This window comes from Arachis ipaensis, chromosome B10 (assembly GCF_000816755.2).
Source record: "Arachis ipaensis cultivar K30076 chromosome B10, Araip1.1, whole genome shotgun sequence".
Taxonomy (NCBI): domain Eukaryota; kingdom Viridiplantae; phylum Streptophyta; class Magnoliopsida; order Fabales; family Fabaceae; genus Arachis; species Arachis ipaensis.
In genome coordinates, this window is record NC_029794.2 from 18,659,677 (window position 1) to 18,667,686 (window position 8,010).

At 35.4% G+C, this 8,010-nt stretch overlaps 1 long non-coding RNA gene across 1 annotated transcript in view; it reads left to right on the top strand.

Moving 5' to 3' along the window:
* Positions 1-1,185, top strand: part of LOC110267640 — an 8,348-nt gene extending 7,163 nt beyond the window's left edge. Inside the window, exon 4 of the long non-coding RNA XR_002355478.1 lies at positions 1,173-1,185. This is a non-coding gene — a long non-coding RNA (uncharacterized LOC110267640). The remainder of the gene's footprint in view (positions 1-1,172) is intronic.

An 8,010-nucleotide genomic window follows, 5' to 3' on the forward strand; every position in this document is an offset into this window, starting at 1 on the left:
ACAAAGGAATATAATTTAACTTATATTGCCAAGTTCAATATTATTTTATTTTGTTTTAATTAACGGCGAGATTCGGTAATTTAAAAAATTACCCTTCTGATTCAATTATTCTGTGGAATAATTATTTCTATAAGATTTTAATCATCTCTTTAATTGTTCTTGAAAAAAATTGATACGTGAATCATTGAACCACACTATTTTGATGAACCAAGCTTTAAACCAGATTTGTTTCTTTTTTTTTGGTCCAAACAAACCACTTCCCACCCAATTAAATCAAACCCTAATTACTTCTTCTATCTGCACCATTAGAAACTCAGCCACAAATTATGGTTCGACTTCGCCATCAATGTTTTACTGCCGTGTTGAAGAGAGGAAAAACCACGAAGCCTTCTTCAACACCTCAGCCCTTCTTCTCTTCAGTACACGTATAGGTGAGTAACATCATTTGTTCTTTATCAGATATACCCGAACAAAGAAGATAGATGGACAACCAGCAATGGGAACAGAAAAGAGAGCAAGGAGGAGGACGATCGAAGCTGAGGCAAGAGCTGCATCCTACCCACCCAGCTCATCCGTTGAGTTCTCCGCTAGGTAAGGACAACGGCTTCATCTTCTTCTCTTCTCCTCAAATTCGAATGTTTGACCCATCCCTTGCTATATTCTTTTAGCTTGTTTGAATTTTGAACAGCCACCACCACAAGAAAAGAAGGATAAGTGATTTTTCCTTACTTGTACTTCATTCGGCCGAATGGCCTTGTGTGTGACAGAAAAATTCTTATTATTATTGTGATTAAGGTTCGGGTTCAAAGAGGCAGCAGGGACAAATTCTTGTGCTTGATCAACAACAAAAGTAAGGGTTAGGATAGTTATGTATTGATTTGTAGCTGTGTTTGAGGGTATTGATTTCTGTTGGTTATGTGATTTGATGATGATGAGGGTATGCTTGAAAATTCTGTTGGAAGTTGATGAACTATTATTAATATGTATGTGTAAATTTTTTTGATTTTGAGTTCTTAAGGCTATACTACTGATTCTAACAACTTTTTTTAATAAAATAGAAGTTAGAATTGTGACTTTAGAAGAGTCCTAAGTTTAGATACAAAATTTGGGGTGTAAGATTGTTAAATTGTTCAATGCAAAATTTCTGCATGTTTGACAGCAACTTGTAACAGATTCTGAGAACAATCTAGACAACCACTTTGGATGAAACTTTTTTTTATGAAACCTTGGTGTGTCTTAAATATCCCATAAAACTTTTAGAATTTATCTTTGAGTATGTTGAGAGAAATGAATTTTTGAAAATTGTTGGTTTGTACAGAAAAAGCATCAATTTTCAACCCACTTAACTTTTAATTCTGATAAGTGATTAAGTTGAAACCAATAAATTTTTGTATGTCTATAACATCCAGTTTAAATTTCAGATCAATACCATGTTTAACCAATTAAATATGCTGATGGGAAGGAGACTAGCTCACTAAACTTTGAAAACAGTTTTTATCATGTTATCCGATAAAGGCTTATAGAAATATTTGAAAACAAATTCTAAGTCTAGAGCCAAGTAGGTCAGTACGACAAGTAACACCTAGCAATTGGCATTGGTCATGACATGTCAAAAGTTGGGTCGTTACAAGTTGGTATCAGAACAATTTGTCCTTAGATCCTTGGGATGGATTGATTATGCTTCCTTGCATACTCTGAATCTTTTTATTCCATGCAGCTAGGATATTCTATAATATATTTTGCATGAAGGTCTGTGAGCATCTATTTTAGTAATATTAACATCTGATATTTGACATGTTAAGACTGATCACCTTAAGATGGATTATTAGATGTTAATAGGACTTAAATGGCTTCGAACAGGCGAGGACCCCTCGACGGGAGGAAACGAGTTAGGAGACTTTTCTAGACGCAATGGCTATTCTCGAATCCGTAAATGCTATGGCCACTACTATAGTTGCTACCAATCGAGTAGCTGAATGTCTCGATCGTCACAACAGAGCTGGAAGTAGCCATGGAACTACACATGGAAACGAAAACAACGATGAAGGTGAAGGCAAAATACGCAATGATAACCGGCCAATGACGCTAGCTTCCTTCTTGGAGATAAATTTGTCACAGTTCAATGGAAACACAAGTGCTACATGAGTTGATGACTGGTTCAAGGAGATAGGATGATCATTGCGAGCACAACAAGTCCTTGAAGGACGGCGTGTAGAATTTGCTGCTTACATGCTGAGGAATGACGCGCAACATTGGTGGCAAGGAGTACTTCAACTACTAGGAAGGGAAGCTGTTCATATCACTTGGGAGGACTTTTCAAATAAATTTTACAAGAAGTATTTTTCTCAGTCTTTCCGCATTGCTAAGGAATTAGAGTTACTTCAGCTGAGACAAGGAAACATGATAGCCACTGAATATACTCGTAAGTTTGAAGAGTTATATCGATTCTCGAAAGTCTGTCAAGGAGCACCGGCTGCATTCAAGGAATGGAAGCCCATCAAGTTCGAGGGAGGACTTAGAGAGGAACTACTAGCTTACATGGGTCCAATGGAGATCCCAAATTTCGCGGAACTAATTAACAAGAGCCAGCTGACAGAGGAATGCGTAAAGAAGTTAGCAGCAGCACAAACTAGCCAAAAGAACTTTTTACCAAGGATTTCAATCATAAACTTGCCCCTCAAGGAAGGAACTTCAAGGTGACAAGGCAACCTATTCCTCGTCAGAATCCAAAGAATGGTACTTTTCCTCCACATCTTAGCATGCATAACATCGATCGACGCCTAAATTTGGGCAAACAGCCACAACCAACCTAGCCAGGACTAATATGCATTATGTGTGGAAAGGGTCATGGAGGCAGCCCCTTGCCTGCTGAGGACGGGGATTTACTATAATTGTGGTGAGCTCGGACCCATAGCCAGAGAATATCAACGACGAAGGATTAGACTTGCTCCCCCTAGGCAGCACCAACAAGGAAGGGTGTTTGTTGTGAATCTAAATACATCACTGGAACTAATTCCCTCACTCGAGATAATAAAATTTTGAGGACAAAATTTTTCTTTTAGGGATGTAGAACATAAGAACCCAATTTTTCTACCAAAAAAATTTCATCTATTTTCTAAAAATAATAATTTTCGTAAACTGATATATGTATGTGTGATTGATAGATATTAAGGCAGAGGAATATAATTAACTTACATTGCCAAGTTCAATATTATTTTACTCTGTTTTAATTAATAGTGAGATTCAGTAATTTCAAAAATTACCCTTTCGATTCAATTATTCTGTAGAATAATTATTTCTATAAGATTTTAATCATCTCTTTAATTATTCTTAAAAAGAATTGATAAGTGAATCATTGAACCACACTATTTTGATGAACCAAGCTTTAAACCGGATTGATTTCTTTTTTTTTTGGTCCAATCAAACCACTTTCCACCCAATTAAACCAAACTCTGATTACTTTTTCTATCTGCACCATTAGGAACTCAGCTACAAATCATGGTTCCACCTACCCATCAATGTGTTACTACCGTGTTGAAGAGAGGAGAAGCCACGGAGCCTTCTTCAACACCTCAGCCCTTCTTCTCTTCAATACACGTATAGGTGAGTAATATCATTTGTTCTTCATTACATAAACACGAATGAAGAAGAAGGAGGGAGGACCAGTGACAGAAACAGAAATAAAGAAAGCAAGGAAGAAGACGATCGAAACTAAGGAAAGAGCTGCATTCTACCCACCCAGCTGATCTTCGAGTTCTCTGCTAGGTAAGGACAGCGGCTTCATCTTCTTCTCTTCTTCTCCAATTCAAATTTTGACCCATCCCTTTCTCCATTCCTTTAGCTTGTTCGAATTTTGAACAGTCAGCACCACAACCAAGAAGGGTAAGTGATTTTCCCTTGCTTGTACTTGATTTGGCCGAATGGCCTTGTGTGTGACAGAAAAATTCTGGTTATTATTGTGATTAGGGCTCGGGTTCAAGGAGGCAGCAGGGACAAGTTCTTGTGCTTGATCAACAACAAAAGTAAGGGTTAGGATAGTTAGGTATTAATTTGTGGCTGTGTTTGAGGATAATGATTTTTGTTGGTTATGTGATTTGATGATGATGAGGGTATGCTTGAAAATTCTGTTGGAAGTTGATGAACTATTATTAATATGTATGTGTAAATTTGTGAATTATTACTTTCAAGTTCTTGGTGCTATACTACTGATTCTAACAACTTTATTTAATCAAATGGAAGTTGGAATTGTGACTTTGGAAAAGTCCTAAGCTTAGATACAAAATTTGGGGAGTAAGGTTGATAAATTGTTCAATGCATAATTTTTCCATGTTTAACAACAACTTGTAACAAATTCTGAGAACAATCTAGACCACCACTTTGGATGAAAATTTTTTCTATAAAACCTTGGTGTGTCTTGAATGTCCCTTAAAAATTTTAGAATTTATCATTGAGTAGGTTAAGAGAAAGGAATTTTCGAAAATTATTGGTTTCTGCAGAAAATTTTGTTATCTTGCTGCAGAATCATCAACTTCCAACCCACTTAACTTTTAATTTTGATAAGTGATTAAGTTGAAACCAACAGCAATTTAACACTTTGTTTATATCTATAACCTCCAGTTTAAATTTCAGATCAATATCGTGTTTAACCAATTAAATATGCTGATGGGAAGGTGACTAGCTCACTGAACTTTGAAAACAGTCTTTATCACGTTATCTGATAAAGGCTTATAGAAATATTTGAAAAGAAATTCTAAGTCTAGAGCCTAGTAGGTTAGTACGACAAGTAACACCTATCTAGGTATTGGTCATGACATGTCAAAAGTTGGATTGTTACACATCTGGTTTCATATGTGACAACCCAAAATGATCCCTAAGATTGGTATCGTGTAGTAAAATCGTCCCTAATATTCCAATTGTACCAATTACATCCCTAAGATTGAAAAAAAATGCACCACATTAGTCCCTGACCCATTTTCCAATAACGATGTGATGACATGGCTTGATGACGTGGACTGTTAGTAACACGTGTCACTTGATGATTTAGCCACGTATAATGGTATGATAATGTGTTGACCGGTGACATGTGGTATGCTGATGTGGATGGTTGTGTCACGTGTCACAATGCTATTTGGCCACGTGTCTGTTTGTACCACGTGTTGCAACAGTATTCGTCCACATGTCATCCATTATGTCATCATTGTAGATGCACCAAATTAGTCTGTCACTTTGCATTAAGTGACTTATTTTAGTCCCTGAAATTGAATGCCGTGCACCAAGCTAGTCTCTTCACCAGTTTTTTCTCATTTTTTAAAAAAAAATTAAAATTTTCAATATCTTGGATGCACTAATTTTAATTCTACTTTTTCACATATCGTTTAAATACAAAATGTCATGCACTAAACTAGTACATTCACCAATTTTTTCTCATTTTTTAAAATTTAAAATTTTTAATATCTTAAATGCTCTAATTTCAATTTTATTTTTTCATATATCGTTTAAATACAAGTGTTTTCATAAAAAATTTTAAGATTTTAGTTTTAATTATATAATTTTTTTCTATAATAATTTAACATTGGTAAATTTTGTAATATATAAGTATGTTATTATAAAAAAAAAATTATATGATTGATTAGATACATTTTTTTCATTAAAAAATGTGTTTTTAACAAGAAATCAAGAATTAAAATACATATTTTTTTCCGGTTCTTATGAAATACACATTTCCGTTGTGTGCAAATGGGCTAAACTGAAAGCACTTCAAGCACCCTCACTACTATCTCCGACTTCTTCAGTCTAGATGAAAGAGATCGGAGATGGTAGTGGGGATGCTTAAAATATCTTCACATCAACTCCAAGACGGCGGTTAGGGGTACTCGCAAGAGAAAAAATATTTTATAAAAGCATTTGTTTTTAAATAACATGTGAAAAAATAGAATTGAAATTAATGGATTCAAAAATATTGAGAATTTTGAATTTGTAGGAAAAAAGAAGAAAAAACTAGTGAAGGGACTAGTTTGGTGCACGACCTTCAATTTCAGGGACTAAAATAAGTCACTTAATGCTAAGTAATGAACTAATTTGGTGCATCTACAATGATGACATAATGGATGACATGTGGACGAATATTGTTGTGACATATGGCCAAATAGCACTGTGACACATGGCACAACCATCCAGGTTAGCATGCCACGTGTCACTGGTCAACACATCATCATACCATTACACTTGGCTAAATCATGGAGCGACACATGTCACTAACAGCCCACGTTATCAAGCCATGTCATCACGTCGTTAATGAAAAATGGGTCAGGGATTAACGTGGTGTATTTTTGTCAATCTTAGGGACGTAATTGGTGCAATTGAAATCCTAGGGACGATTTTAGTGCATGACGCCAATCTCACTATTTTGGGGTTTAACTCGACAAAAAAGTGCCTTAAAAACTTAAAGGTAAATTCTATCGCACTGCTATCAGATCGGCTATGCTTTATGGTACAAAGTATTGGGCAGCCAAAGGAAGCACTAACATAAGTTAAGTTTGGCAGAGATGAAGATGTTGAGATGGATGAGTGGTTATACACGATTGGATAGAATAAGGAATGAAGATATAAGAGAGAGAGTTGGAGTAGCACTTATTGTGGAAAAGATGGTAGAATCGCATCTCAGGTGGTTTGGACATGTAAGAAGAAGACCGACAGAGCACCCAATCAGGAGGGTGGATGAGATAGAAGATTGACCCGGGGTGAAAGACAGAGGAAGATCTAGGAAGACCATTCATGAGGTGGTCAAACAAGATCTACATATAAACGGTTTCTCTGTAGTTATGATACATGATAGAACTTAATGACATCGTTTGATTCATGTAGTCAACCCCATCTAGTGGGACTTTGTTGTTGTTATAGTAGTAATATTTTTTAAATATTATTTTAATTTTATAGCTACTGTAATCACTATATATATAGACATTATAGTTATTTTTTTCAATTTTTTCAAAGACAAAATACATATTTTATGCTAATGTATTATCTACACAAACCTATCTCTTTACATATTCAATCCATGAATACCATAGTTGTTGATTATACATATATTTAGGGTCGATAAATTAGTACATCTTGTTACCTAAATTATTTTTTTATTAGTTTATTATTGATAGTAATTAATTATAGTAGGAATATGTAACACCCTAATTTTTAGCACCTCATGATCGTACTAAAAGTTCAGGCGTCATATCACTTACCTCTAAACTCTTTTATTTTATATTATCTTTATTAAATATTGAGCCTTCGCGAATATGAATCGAAATTTTAATCAAGAAATAGAAAGGAGACTTTATTTTAAATCACTTAACCACAAAAGTATATATTCACATAGCTTTATATATATAGACTTATTCAAAGATCCTCAAATACAAGTCCTTCTCTTCCGAAGGGAAAATAAAATCTAAGACTAAATCAAATACAGAAAGTGCGAATACATTTTCACTCCTTGCACCTCTGTAGAGCCAATCAAATACAAAAAGTACGACTACATGCATGCCTATTCCCTAGTACAGGTAATGAGCTCATTTGTCGGTTTCAACCCGCTCCCAAGTTAACTCAGCAACCTTTGTCTGAGTTTGGCTTCCAGTGCCATAACCTCTGTACGTAACCTCTGTCTTACAGGTTCGACTCTCTTGAGCTAATGTATGCAACCATAACCTCTGTAAGCAACCTCAGTCTTACAGGTTAGGCTCTCTCTAGCTAATGTTTGTATTGATAACCTCTATAAGCAACCTCTGTCATACAGGTGAGACCATCCCTCAGATTGGCCGATGTATCTCTGAAAAGCGAATCTCGGTGGACTCACCACCATATCTCTGCTCATTTTCAGTAGGTAAACAATCATCAGTTTTCAATCATTTGTTCATCATTCATAGTTTCTCACTTAAATTTCTTAATCATCGTTTCTCATTTCCTTTCTTTTTGTCATACCTCCGCATCACCAAATAATCAATCTTACCTCCACATCAC